The following is a 15,079-nucleotide window of genomic DNA, read 5'->3' on the forward strand; positions in this document are numbered from 1 at the left end:
TTTTAGGCTTACTAAAGAGTTCTATTGTTTTTCATGAACATAGTAAGAACACCTTACAAAATATTTGAATAGTACTTGATTCTTTTTTTTTTTTTCCTTAAAGATTATTTATTTATTTATTTGACAGACAGAGATCACAAGTAGGCAGAGAGGCAGGTGGAGAGACGGGGAAGCAGGCTCCCTGCTGAGCAGAAAGTCTGATGTGGGGCTCAATTCCAGGACATTGGGATCATGACCCAAGCTGAAGGCAGACACTTAACCGACTGAGCCACGCAGGCACCCCATGAAGGACATAATTTTTGAGAGAGAAAATAAAAAGGAGGAATCAGTTACAGGGAGGTTTCCAGAATGCAAATCAGAGATTTTTTTTTCCTTTGAAGGGATAAGGTGAAAAGAGAAAATATTGGTTCTAACAAGTGAAAATTCAAGTCAAAGCCAGAATTTGAGCTGGCAGGCCTTGTGTGGAAACTCCTTTTGTTTATACTGTAGGTTATTCCCCTTTATGAAGCAGACGCTCCTGTGCGCATTACCAGTGTTGTCAATAATACTGTAACATTTGCCTTCCATCCCTTTGCTGCTCAGGGAACATGTTGGGTTTCTGCACATTTAGCTTTGCCATTTACTTCACAAATTGCAGCTGTGTAGTGCTACAACTAAGTCGATTTTACTGAGAATAAAAATTGAAAACAAAACTCTCGTAATAACCTTTCCAGTCATCATAGGCCTGAAATACTTTGGAGCAGTGTTTTTGTTTTTGTTTTTTTAACAACTTGGTTTCAGTACACTGATGCTTCAATAAGAATCTTCCCGCAAATTTAATTCAAAAGGGAAAGCTTTGTTGTTATTAAACACAATGGCAGTTTGTACATCTCCACATCATTATGTTGCTTCTCATTATGGTAATTCATTTGCTTCTGCTTTGTATGGATATCAAGTAAAAATCACTTTCGCTCCTGGCAAGTGATTGACATTACAGAGACACTCTGGGAACCCAGCTAAGCAGTGCTTGGTGTCATAGCAAACACAATTAGCAAAATGGCATCCAGAGTGGCTTTATGGAGTTGCCCTGTGGTGAGTCTCTGCATTTTCTACTTAGCAGGGCTGTAGGTTACGAGGCTTTGCTGTGCGCCTCCTCTGTTTTCATCTTTGTGCCATTTTCTATGCGAGGGAACAGCGTGAAGACTTTGTGTGAATTTTACTTTCTCTTTTTTTTTCAATGGCTCTCCCTCACCATTTGCCAGGCTTGGAGAGCAGTCTGCCTTCTTAGGAGCCCCATTTCTCTGAGAAGGGTCTGTGACAGCCACACCAAATGCCCACTCTGGTATCCCTGTGGATTTCTTTTTCTCATTTTTTTTCTGTTGCTCTCTTTTGCCATTTGTCAATTAGTTGAGAGGTACTGAGTTTTGTATGAAGTCAAAAAAATAACCTTATAGGTTCTTTATTATAGGTTCTTTATTAATTAGCATTGTATTTAAAAAGAAAACAATTTATATTCTTCTGTGGACAAATTTGAAGTGGGGCCTCAACTATGGCTCTATTACCTCAGTCAATGATTTTCCTCGATGGGATTGATGGCACCTACTGCCTCTTGGAGCTGAGAGACAGGAGCCATGAAGCCAAAGAGGGTCTGGACCAAGTTGGAGTGCCCTCCAGCCCTGTTTCCTCCAAGCCTCTGCCAGGGATTTCCAGAGCAACATAACTCACACTACAATGGAGGTATAAAATCTGCTTTTTGGAAGGGCCATAAGGGTCTCAAACACCAGCACATTATGGGAGGAGGAGAGGAGCTAACAATCTGTCCTTCTGTCCCATGAAATGGGAGGACCGACAGACTTACCTCTCTGGACACTTTCTCCCCAGCGCTCTCTTCCTCGCATTCCCTCTCTTTGAATATCCTAGTCCAGTGCTTCCAGGACTTCTTGGAGCATTCCTTTTGCACATTAGAAGAGAATGTTCAGTCCACTCAGCATCTTTTATGCCTCACACACTCGAGAGCCTCACGCTTTGGATGGATGACCATGGCATGTCTTCTCCATTTGGTCACTGCACAGAGGTGAGCAATTGGTCTCTGTCCCACCAATGGAGGTTACTGGGCTTCCGGTTTAGTTTTCCCACGAGCAAGAGCTTCCTTACTAGTTTTCCTAAGAATCCTGCCCAACCTGCCAAATCTAGCATCGATGCTTTTGATGTTCATGTTGTTTAGTCTTATATGAAGACAGCATACTTTTCTTGTTAGCATGACTTTGACCTTTTTCGCTTTAAAATCTTAACCCCTGATATTTCCATGCGAAGAAACCTATGACATTTTCATGGTTTATTTAACAAGGGTCACCACACTATTCCTAAATGGCTTTCTCTTTCTCATTCAATGGTGCCAGTACTGATTATATTATTTATGATCTCAAATCCTCCTTTACCTCCAATAGCTAATCAACATGTGTTCCAGTTTATCAAATCACACTGGCATCAACTCTTAAATTCTGAGGAAGATTTAGAAAATGAAAATGAAATGTTGGACTCGCATCAGAGGGCAACTATTTATCCCCAACATTCCTCTCTCTCCATTGGTTGGGAAATCTAAAGACACAGCGTATTTCCAAGGGAGAGGAGCCTAAGAATTGGAGACAAATTTTTTTTTCTCGATAGTCCCCCATGAAGTTCTTCCCTCCATTCTGAGTTTTGAGGTTCTTCTGGATCAGAGACAGGGATTTCTCTAAGCTGCGAAGAAGGAAGTGACTCGCAGATGATTCTGGACAGAGACCGCAGTCCTTACCCGAAGCCTCGTGCTGCTGAGAGCGCTGCAGTGCCCAGGTGGAGCTCAGGCTGTTGCTTTTTTGGTTATTTTGAAACATTATTTGTACACTGAAAAAAAAAAAGTACAAATTTCTATAGTGCAGTCTTCTTAAGAAATATTTAATAGGAATTGCAATTTTCATGTGCATGCCACTTACACCTCTCATGTGCAACCATTTCTCTCTGTGCCCAGTGCACCTCCAATTTCCACTTATTTTTGCTGTCCCCACCCTAGGTTAGGCCATCCTATTCTTCCCTGGATGACTGACTCTAGTCTTCTCCTCAAATACTTTTCTCCCCATTCTCCTACAGAGATCATTCTAAGAAGAGCACTGGATCACAGCACAGGCTTGCCTAAAATCCTTTAAACTCTATGGTTGCTCGTCAGATGAATTCCTAACCTTTTCAGCATGAAATAACTCTTAAGATCATGAGGACAGAAAAAATGTCTATCATCTCACCACGTGTTTCTGAGCCCAGCACATGGACTAGGAAATAGTAGGACTTAGTAAATCTTCAGCCACCTCTCCAAGATAACTTTAGCTTTCTTGGGTGGCTCCCTTACAGGAAGTGACTCAAGCAACCAGGCCATTTATATTTGGAAAATTTTATTTCTAGAGCCACTGTGACAGAGGAAAAGAGAGATGGAAGGTTGTACAAGCACTTTGCATTATCTCAGTCAAGAAAACCACACTTAAGAGTCCACTAGTCCGACTAGGGAAATGATCCTAGCCCAACTGCAAGGGGGTCTGGGAAATGTTATCATCTTGCTTGCCCAGAAAGAGGAGAATGAAGTAGAACCTGGGGACTATGTAGCATTATGTCTGTCACAGAGTTAATTAGGAATGAACAACCCAGACTTTTGGGAAATGTACTGTCTGTATTGAGATAGTCCAATCCGAGCCATGGAGGTGGGGCTTCAACCTGTGAGTGGGTGTGAATGATTCCCTTAAATGGCCTTTGCTATTTCAACCATCAGTCTTGCTGGTAAAAGAAGAATGGGCCTTGACTTTGGGGGTAGAAAAGGGCCATTTTTACTATCTAAATCAGAGGATTAGTTGCCTCTGACTGTGGTGCAGTGGTCTGGAGATTCCCATCAAAGATGGTAGAAGGAAGAGTACAAGAGGAGTCAATCCCACCATTACACTGAAGTCACCTGAGAGTGGGCAGGTACTCTGAAGTTGGCTTTGGGATTTGTGAGCTTTAGAAGTGAAAAAAGCAATGGAAGACTAAATCTTCCTGAGCCTTCACTTCTATATATACCAAACTTTTACTCTATCTTTGGCCAGCAGCACTGGTTGATTTTACTTGTGCCTTTAACACAGTCAGAGAGAACATATTTGGATCAAGGATGTCCAGTGTGTGCAGTGTGGGGTGGTACATTCTGTGATGACACAGGACACATGAAAGGTTGGCCAGGCAGAGTGGGGAAAAGCACAAGTAACTGCTAGCAATGATTTGTAAAACACACAAGAGGTCTAAAGAATCCCAGTGGTTACTGTTACTTGGATTGGGGATAACCTGCAGAAAGTTCTGCCTTCCTTTCACTGTGGCATTTGAGGGCTTGGAGTCACAACAGTTAAGACATGAAAAGATATATGACCTTATTTCAGACCTTCATTGGTAAAGCAGGACATTTAAGTTACAAATGCAGGGCATGTGAGAAGAGTACTTTCCAGCCTGTGCTGACATACATTAGCCCTGACTTTTCTCCTCTGATAATAGAAATTACACTTAGCAAAACAGATAGAAGAGCACTTTGCAAGAAAAGTTAAATAATGTTATTCATCATTGTTAATGATAAATAGTAACCACCACAAGAATGACAGCAAACTTGCCATGACAATAACAAATACTGCAAACTTATTTGTTCTTGATATTTTCTGGATGCCCACTTCTCTTATTTTAATCTTTGTTTTGCTTTTAAAATTATCCCACTCATTTTAGTGTCAACTTTAGTTGCTGCATTCATCAACTTGGAAAGCCCGCAGCCTTGGACAAAAGTGTCATTTGATGTGTTTGATATATTCAGCTCTGCATCGGTAATCTATTTGCAAAATTGTCCAATTTGAAAGTGACACATTTGATTCACTTGACTTTCCTTTTTCAAGCACAGTAAAATTTGAAGGAATTCAGAGGTGCTGGGCACTAGTCACCAAGGAGAAAGGACAATAAAGGGATGTGTAAAGTACTCCAGAGAAAACTGTTGTGTGTCATTAGTAGTGAACAAAATAAAGAGCCCTGTGAAGTTGAACTTCTCCAAATAAAAAGACAATGACATCTGGAGGGGAATGGAATCTTTTAAAGTTTTTGTTTGTTTGTTTTTTAAGTAGGCTCCACGCCCAGTGTGGAGTCCAGCATGGGGCTCAAACTCCTGACTGTGAGATCAAGACCTGAGCCAAGATCTAGAGTGGGATGCTCAACAAACTGAGCCCCTCCGGCGCCCCTCTTTTTAAGTTTTTGATGTCAAACAGCTGACTCAAAATTTTCAACTTTTTAACATAATTCATTCTAATTACCTAAGTAAGCCTCTTCATTGCAGGAAATTTAAGAGGTACACTTAACATAAAAATATAGAAAAACAAACAAAAATAATTACTTATAATCCTGCCATCAAAGAGAACTATTATTTATTTTGGTACAATTCTTTTCATTTGTTTTGCAGTGTGTATATACATTGTTATTGCTACTGTTATCCAAAGGAAATAATTTTTTATTTAAAATGGAAATCCTTATCATAAGAAGAATGATTATAGGTTGAACTTCCACTATAAATTTATGATCTAATTTGGTTCGATATTCACTGAGTCGCTCTAGTGTAAGGTATTACCAAGCATAAGTGAAACCCATTCTTAGCTTCAAGAAGCTTATTAGGATCTGAGGAAGGCATTAAGTCAAACAAACATCCAGTTAGATCAAGGAGTACTTACTGAGAAATTGTGATATGACCCACACTGTATCAGGTAACAAGCTATGGGTACAAATGAGTAAATACATGGATCCTGCCTTCAAAGTCCTTATAGTTTCACAGAGGACTAATTACATGACTTAAACTCAATACAGTAAGTAAAGATCCCAATCATCCTCACAAACCATAAGTACCCCAGGAGTTCAGAGGAGGGAGCAGTCATCCTGGCTGAGGCCATAAGGCACTCTTTATTGGAGAGGTGATTTGTGAGCTGAATCCTTTTAGGATGGAGGGGATTTGGAAAGAAAACAGTCAACGAGGTAACAGAGCACCGCAGCCAAATGCCCCTGAGCAGCCTCACTGGAGCTCTGGACCAGGACGATGAGGGGAAAATGGGCTTAGCACAGATGGTAAGAGCCTCAGTGGGGGTGGTGGGGGTGGCAGAGTAGGTTCAGTCAAGGTGGTCCAAGGTCAATGTTTCTTCCCTATTATCCACCCCCAGGATCCAAAGGAATGGGTTTCTTCTTTGAACCTGGATCCCAGCAATCTTCACAAGTGAACCTTTCTAACACAGTCTTACTTCTTAAAAGGAACAGAGTGATTTTCTTTCAGAATATTTCACGGACTCCCTGAGGCCCTTAAGAAACTACAACGATCACTGAAGCCTAGTAGTCTCATAATTTACTTTTGAATTTATAACATTTTTTTCTCTTTTCTTATGGGTTAATTCCAATAAAAGGAACATCTTATAATACTCAATGTTCAGAAACTCGTTTTTTAGCTGATACAGAAGACAGACTCACACCAATGTAAACATGTGATAAGAACACATGACTGGAACTTTTCTAGAATGAACAGTAAGAATGAGGTCAGATGTCAGATTCTGACACTGTTCAGTTGTGTGACCTTGGATCAATTACTTAATGTCTTTGGGCTTCAGCTTTCTTATTTGCACCACAGGGAAAAAGATTCCCTCTGGCCTGGGGTTACTGTGAGAATTAAATGAGATACATATGTAACAAGATTTCCAGCTGGAGAAGTGTATTTAGTCACTGCTAGCAACTACTATTACAAAGAATACATGAACTGACCTCCTCACAGGGTTATTTAAGGATTAGAACTGTCTGGAATGTGTAGCAATTTGAATGTGCTGCAAACTCCACTAGACTAGTATTTTAAAATGGTGACTGGGCCAGAATTGATATAACCTCTTAATGACTAAGCATTAAGCTCTTGAACATCAACACCCGGAATTCAGACTATTAGATGGTCAGGGTAACTCAACCACCTTCAAAGCATTTTTTAAAAAATCTTTTAGTATGAGAAATGTTTATTTTTCATCTCCAGGATTATAACAGGGAGACATTTTGAGGTTATACCCTAATGAGAATTTATACCATTTATTTATGTTGCAGATTAAGGGAAGATAAAAGAAGTATCTATTAGATAGCAGATTAATTTTTTTAAAATTTAGAAACTAACCATGTGTTATTGTCTAGATGAAAGACCAGTCCACCAAGGCAGAGGCAAAGTTCCAAACTTTGAGTATTTTCTGGACTCCGTGCCTTTGGATATGCTCTTCCATTTGTCTGGGTATAATCTGTATCACTACCAATTCCTACAAAAATATGGCTACCTCCTCTCTGTCTTTCAGGTGGCTTCTCTATTCTCCCAAACTTTGATTTAGGGGCCTACCCTACCTGTCTTTAGAGCACTTAATCCCTTAGTGTTTCCCTTTTCGTATTTATGGAAACTAAACAGCGGGAATGTGACTGAACAGTATAAACTGTTTATACATTTATTCTCTAAATATTTAGTATAAAAGGCTTTTAGCTAAGAGAAGGATTCTCCTCTCCCCAAACCTCAGGTATCTCTCAGCTTTTAGTAAAAAGTAACTTCTGCAGCTCAAAAATAGGTAAGATCAGAATGTTCCAGGCAGTGTCGTCAAGCTTTCTTCCTATTCCTTCAGAAGTCGGCTTGAGTCCGACAGCGTACAGGTTCCAGATGGTCTGTATGATTCAAGTAAATCATGTGCATCATATAACAAGACCTAAAAAGTGGATTTGAAAATGTGTTTTATGGACCTTACCCAGAAACCTTTGGCCAGACCAAGTCTGATGATTTGGATTTCTGCTGATTCACTGCTGAATAAATGATGCTTACTTATCAACTACTGGATTTCTGCTGATTCACTCCTGAATAAATGATGCTTACTTATCAACTACTGCAGCGGGAGGAGGAGAGGTGTTTCTGTGGGCTCTGGACTGTCTCTGCCTTCCCTCTGGGTCTGTGGATTCCATGATCCTCTGAGCCCAGTGTAATGCCTATCACAGAGGAGGTGCTCACAAATATTTGCTGAATGAAAGAATGGAGAACTCATTGGTCAGGGGCTGGGGTGGTCCATTAAACCTGAGCCCAAATTCTTAGAAGCTGAGAGCTGCCTTCCTCTTCTTTAAGGTTAAGAAAGGCTCGGGCTCAGGATATTACCATCACTCAATCGCTTCTCCAGGGAGGGGAGGACATCTGTTTGCCCTGCCCAGAAGAGAGGTGGCAAATAAACTCCTTTTAATGCTACTGAGAAAAAACAACAACAGCAACAACAACAAAAAACAAAAAGCAAATGGGTCCTCTGCGTCAGAACAATACTTTAGGTTTAAGACCTTCTGAGATTGTACATAAAATGTCCCCTTTTCCCTAGAGAAAAGACACTTAATTTTTATCAGAGTCTCAGATTCTATGACCCAGAAAAGGATAAGAATAATTGCTCCAGAGCCTTCCTTAAAATGGGCTCGGGGGGATCCCTTTTGATATTGTCACCAGGTAAAAAACAGTGAAGATGCCACTGTTGGAATATTTTATTTTCCTCTGTGGAGCAGTGCCATCTCTGTGCCTGTTCTCCTTGACAAACAGAGGTCTGGTGGATGTAAATCAGCTTTCTTAGTTTTATAGTAGAGGTCAAGGGCCTGCTTACCTGTCCTGCCCTACCTCCCCATCTTCTCATAACTTCCATACTCAAAATTGGGAATCAAGATTCTTATTTTACCACATAGAATCTTTTTAAAAAAAATTTTATTCTTTTCAGTGTTCCAAAATTCATTGTTTATGCACCACACCCATAGAATCTTGATGCTTCAAAAACTTGCCTTCCCTTCCAAAGGTTTGGTTTCCTCATATCTGAATATAATGTTTCTCTCAGTATAATGTTCTTAGCTTACATGGTTGTTCATTCATTCATCATTCATTCTGGAGGGCCTACTATGTACCAGGTAGTGTTCTAGTGGTGAATGGAACCAACAAGGAGCAAACATTCCAGGGGAAGGAGTCAGAGGATGAACAAATAGGACAATAAGATATTAGTCAGTGATGAATGTGACGCAAAGAATTCAAATTGAAGGACAGAGAGTGACGGGGTGGCTAGTTGAGACTGAGCCACATGGAATTCCCCTCCACGGCAGTGACATTTAGGGTCTGAAGATCAAAGCAGAGAGAGTAGCAAGTGCCACAGTCCCCAGGCAGGCATGGGCTTAATGCATCTGCAGAATGCCAGTGGCTGATGGGATCCCAGAGGTCAACAGGCTTGGCTTTGAAAGTCACTGTAAGGAACTTGGAGTGGATTTTAAGTACAGTGGGAGCCTTCTGGAAGCGTTTTAAGCAGGGGAGTGCTGTGTTCTAAAATATTTTGTAGACTCCAGCTGCTACATGGAGAATAAACTGTAAAGATTGAAGGGTGAAAGTAAGGAAGCAAATTAGGAGGCCACTCTAGAAGGCCCAGCTCTGGGTGATGGTGGCCTGGACCGGGGAGAAGGTATACAGATGGGGAGCAGTGAAGGACTGGAGGGATGTTTGCAAAGCCCCAGGTCCCACATCGGATGCATGGTGAGCACTCAATAAACTCAAGCTATTATCCTCCTCATCATTACTATTAACGGCTTGGTAAAATGAAATGAGACCAAGCAATGGGTCAACATAACAGTGGTTTTAAGAATATTACTAAAGGGCGCCTGGGTGGCTCAGTGGGTTAAGCCGCTGCCTTCGGCTCAGGTCATGATCTCAGGGTCCTGGGATCGAGTCCCGCATCAGGCTCTCTGCTCAGCAGGGTGCCTGCTTCCCTCTATCTCTCTCTCTCTGCCTGCCTCTCCATCTACTTGAGATCTCTCTCTGTCAAATAAATAAATAAAATTAAAAAAAAAGAATATTACTGAAATTAGAGCAAATTAGGTAGGATGGGCCATATCTTATTTGTATGCAGAGATTCCATTAATGTTATTTTCCTGACCCTGTCTTAGATGAAGTGTTGTCAATATTTTTCTCTCTGTATTTTAAGAAGAAATCCATCATTTACTTCTTTCAGGACACATGGTTTAGTCATTTTTGTAGTGAAAGAATCCTGATTATCTCCAAATGACAGATGTGAAGCCGTGAGTTCTAAGATGTATGGAAGAGGTAATATATTGCATTCCTCTGGAATTTATTATGAGCAAGGAGTTGGAAAAAATTAGGGAGTTAACATCCAGGAAGAAAGCAAAACTTTAAAAAATGACACAGATAGATTAATATATTTATGCATACATGTCCTGCAGTCTGATGCCAGAAAAGCCAAATGAAGAAGTAATGTTCTGAAAACAATTCACAATTACCAAGGCTACTAAGCTTGGAATCAGAGAAATATGAAGACTAGTGACATTCATACCTCCAGTTGCTATGGAGTTACTTAAAGTTATGAGAGAGAGAGAGAGAGAATTATTCTTTTTCTTTTTTCCCTTTTCTCAGAGGTGAGTCTTTGGATTATGCTTTAACAAATGCACATATCTTTTCAACCTGCTCTTATCAGGCAAACTTGTATTTATAAACACAATTATTCTGAGACACAGAAGTCTTTTTTTTTTTTTTTAAGATTTTATTTATTTATTTGACAGAGATCACAAGTGGGCAGAGAGGCAGGCAGAGAGAGAGGAGGAAGCAGGCTCGCCGCTGAGCGGAGCCCAATGCCGGGCTTGATCCCAGGACCCTGGGATCATGACCTGAGCCGAAGGCAGAGGCTTAACCCACTGAGCCACCCAGGTGCCCCTGAGACACAGAAGTCTTAACTGAAAGACAGACATTGCAATCCCTTAAGGTCATGCTGATCTCTTCAAATGTTAGAATGCACTAGAGTAAGGTTGGCTTTTCCGCTAAGTGACCCCATCACTTTAGAGTAATCCCTGTAATGAGTATAAATACAGCAACACATTCCAAGAAAAACATGAAGCTCTAAAGTGATATTCTACTAGGCTAGAGAAAGTTTGCTTTCAAAATGTGGACACCAAGATGGCTCCAAGCAGTATGGTTTCTAGATATATTAAAGCAGTTATTCAGGTATCCCGAGTAACCACAGTGGGACAACAATTTTGTCAGTAAATTTTTGCTACCTTCAAAATTCTTCTATTTGCTTTTTTTGCAGTGGGGGTTTTCATAGGATAGAAGTAAAAGTGTCTTATCTTCCGCATAACAAAGAGACAGTTTGATCATTAGAGATATCCCTTGTAATCAACAACAAAAAATCATCTAAAATGCAAACAAAAATAGCACTGCCAAAAGTATGTTCTGTGGATCATCAGTTCTTCAAGACACCACTTGAAAGGAAGCTTAGACACACTGACTGCTGTATTTCCCTCTCTGATCAACTTGAGCCCCACATTAAGCCCATTCTTCCATTATGTGGCATGATCTCTTCAAGGTCATGGCCAGCCACAATCTCATTAAAACAATATAAGAAAGTCAGCAGAACAAGTACAGAACTATAGCTGCAGCTGGTCCCCAGGCTGTAACTGGTATTTATTATCACCCTCCTCTAACACCCATTCTAGATTTCCTCCAACTTTGGCCATCACTTTTTTGCCACCTTAGATTCCTGAGTTTTAGGCGTATCCTCTCTGCCCCCATTATGTAACAGCAACCCTAGCATCTCATAATAATTAAGAAATATTTCTCCCAACAGTGAAGGAAGCCGTTCCTTTGACTACTGGGCCATAGGCATGAAGAGCCCTACATGACTAGGTGGCAGGTGTGAGTGCAGGTTCTGTTGATGCCTTACCTTACCATGTTCCTTGGTAGAAGGGTAGTCCCACTGGGAACCAGGATTTCTAGTCCAGCAGAACCTAAGTTGTAGGAATGGGAAGCACAAATATGAAGTGAGTTATTGGGAACAATGAGGACAAGCACCAATTCTACTTCCATCCCTTCATCACTTAGATCCATCATTTTTAATTATTGGGGTCCAAAACCATAGATCACTCATAGTTGGCTCAGTACATCGGAAAGAGCTCCCCAACCTAGAGGGTTTTTCTCTGAACTTCTGGCACATCTGACTCTTTAATAGGGCATTCCAATATTCTATCAGATCTGCTGCTTCTGGGTGAGTTGCCTTATGGTAGGACCAATAGAACCTGTAGTGATGTACCCTTTCCACTGACACACATACTTTGCTGCAAACTCTGTTCCTTCATGAAAGGCAATGTTATGCAGGATCTCGTGAAGATAAAATCAGGAATTCTATCAGTAAGTCCTCAGATAGTGGGCAGGGAAGGCAAATGCATATGAAGGATGTGTTTTTCTCTTAAGACAGTTTTTCTTTTCTCTCCAGGATGGTATGTCTAAAGACATGGAGAGTGGCACTAAACTCTGTAATTTTGCCTAAGGTATGGGATTGCTTCTATGTTAAGCTTTCTACTTGTTTGATTAACTTGTTTATTGTTTCATAATTATGGAATTCCCACAATGTGTTAAACTTTTATGCTTTATGGGAAAATATCTACATTACACAATAGACTTCTGTCCCTAATGCTCAGGCTCTGATGATGAGACAAGTGCATTCACGTCTTTTGCAAATTTTGTATTTTTGAGGGCCCTGTGTTTACATCCAGTCACCCTAGGACATAGAAGATCTGATGGGCATACAACAAAGGATTTGTTTTGTTGTTGTCTGGTGGAACTAATTAAATACATGGATGGACAAACAAGTCAAATCTGTATGCTCTTGTAATTCATCCAAGAAATCCCAAGAGAATGAGAATACTGATGTCTTAATTGTTATCAATCACCCTGGCTCTCCCCGATCTAGGTAAATAAGCATGATAAAATTTTTTTTTGCTTATTGTTCATACACTGATGACCCAGAATTTTTTTTTTATATTGGGGAAAGAATTCATATTCCTATGTCTAAAAATATCCCAAATACTTAGTACTAAGCAGATCCATGCTACAGGCATAAAAATAAGGTAAAAGTACTGAAGATAACATGGCATTCAGGATTCAACACAAGGAAATCAAGACAGTGGCTGTACTCCCCCAAGAGAGATCCATGTGGGCAGGTACACACACATTCTTTTCACATAGGAGGGGAAACGGGTGCTGATTTAAAGATACACAATACCATGTAGGCGGTTCCTTCCTGAATTCACTTTTGGGGACTAGGTGTAGGAAAGGTGTTCTCTAAATCAGGCAGGTCCAAGTTTTATTGACCACACTGAGGCCTTTAGGGTAGAAAGTGAAGCTAGCCTTATGGGGATACAGTGGTAATTCTACTGGCTGCCTTGCTCCAAACCAACTAAATTAACCTCTCTGTGCCTCAGTTTCCTCATCTGTAAAATAAGAACAATAATAGGAACCTTCCTCACGAGCTAGTTATAAGAACTTAATAATACATGTACAGTACTTAGAATACCACCTTGCTCATAATAAATACTCAGTAAGTGTTAGCTGTCATCACCACCACCATCATCATCATGATCATTATCTTCATCCTGTGTGTATCCTCCCTGGTATGAAGGTAAATTGAACTTTAATAAATATGACTCCATTGACTTGTACTCCAACAAACTGAAGGAGTCCAGATGGCCTAAAGTGATCAAGATTTCCCATAACTGATTTTTGTAATTATTAGCTAATTTTCTTGCATATTTTTCTTGATACTATTTCTGAGAAAAGGTGTTATGCATTGAATTCTGTCCTCAGAAAGATGCTGAAGTCCTGACTACTCATATCTCAGAAGATAACCTTATTTTTTTAAAAAAGATTTTATTTTTTTATTTGACAGAGATCACAAGTAGGCAGAGAGGCAGGCAGAGAGAGAGGATGGGGAAGCAGGCTCCCTGCTGAGAAGAAAGCCTGGTGCGGGGCTCCATCCCAAGACCCTGAGATCATGACCTGAGCCAAAGGCAGAGGCTTTAACCCACTGAGCCTCTTAGGCACCCAGGAAGATAACCTTATTTGTAAATAGGGTTACTACAGATATAATTAGTTAAGGTGAAGTCTTGCTGGAGCAGGGTGGGCCCCTACTCCAAGGTGCCTGCTTCCTTATAAGGAGAGGGAACTATGGGCATAAGAATGCATAGAGGGGAGATGGTATAAAGACATACTAGACAAGATGGCCATGTGATGATGGAGGCACAGACTGAAATAATGCATCTTCAAGGCAGGGGATGCCAAGGATTGCTGGCAAGTGCAGAAGCTAGAAGAGGCCCAGAAGGAGTCTCTCCTACAAGTTTCAGAGGGACCATGAAATTCCTGATACCTTGATTTTGGACCTTGAGACTCCAGAACTGTGAAACTATAAATTTCTGTTGTGTTAAGCTACACAGTTTGTGGTACTCTGTTACAGTAGCCCTAGGAAATAATACAGAAGGGGATGGAAAAAATACCACTGAGGGGATAATACATCATTTGGACTTAATCAAACAGATCACTGGAAGTTTAAGGTGAGGTTCAAATGCAGAAGTTGTCACTTATGCATTCTCTGACTGTTTTGACAAAATCCTACCAATCTAACCTCCCCTCCTCCCATTCTAGTGTATCTCCAAGATCTTTCTGCAGGAAGACTTTCCTTCTCATTGTATAAGTGGTGGGCTTACGGACATACATTTTTCCTATCAGACATTTGTTTGTTTTAGTTTTTGTTTTTTTTTAAGATTTTATTTATTTATTTGACAGAGAGAGAGAGAGAGAGACCACAAGTAGGCAGAGAAGCAGGCAGAGAGAGAGAGAAGCAGGCTCCCCGCAGAGCAGAGAGCCCCATGCAGTGCTCGATCCCAGGACCCCGAGATTATGACCTGTGCCAAAGGCAGAGGCTTAAACCACTGAGCCACCCAGGTGCCCCCCATCAGACATTTGAACAAACCTCCTCAAATTCTGTGCCACACCAGTTCATTGGCTCATTCATTCCTGTTTTGTTTTGTTGTTGTTCTTGTTTTTTGCATCAGAGCCAAGTGCCAAAGCAACAAGGAGCCTTATTTAGATGGCCCAGAGTCACAGCCATTACTGCTCCTGTGGGTCTTTAGAAAAGAGGGGACATTCCTGGTCATTTGTGCTCTTTCCTCACTATGATTCTTTCCTCCCCACCCT

At 40.8% G+C, this 15,079-nt stretch overlaps 1 long non-coding RNA gene across 1 annotated transcript; it reads right to left on the bottom strand.

Moving 5' to 3' along the window:
* Positions 1-2,651: 2,651 nt before the first annotated feature.
* On the bottom strand, positions 2,652-14,951 carry LOC116586330. The gene is made up of 3 exons (XR_004283984.1): positions 14,856-14,951; positions 11,775-11,838; positions 2,652-2,718 (listed from the first exon to the last, which is right to left on the bottom strand). It is a non-coding gene; the product is annotated as an uncharacterized LOC116586330 (long non-coding RNA).
* Between the last annotated feature and the right edge of the window lie 128 nt (positions 14,952-15,079).

Source organism: Mustela erminea, chromosome 3, assembly GCF_009829155.1.
Source record: "Mustela erminea isolate mMusErm1 chromosome 3, mMusErm1.Pri, whole genome shotgun sequence".
NCBI lineage: Eukaryota > Metazoa > Chordata > Mammalia > Carnivora > Mustelidae > Mustela > Mustela erminea.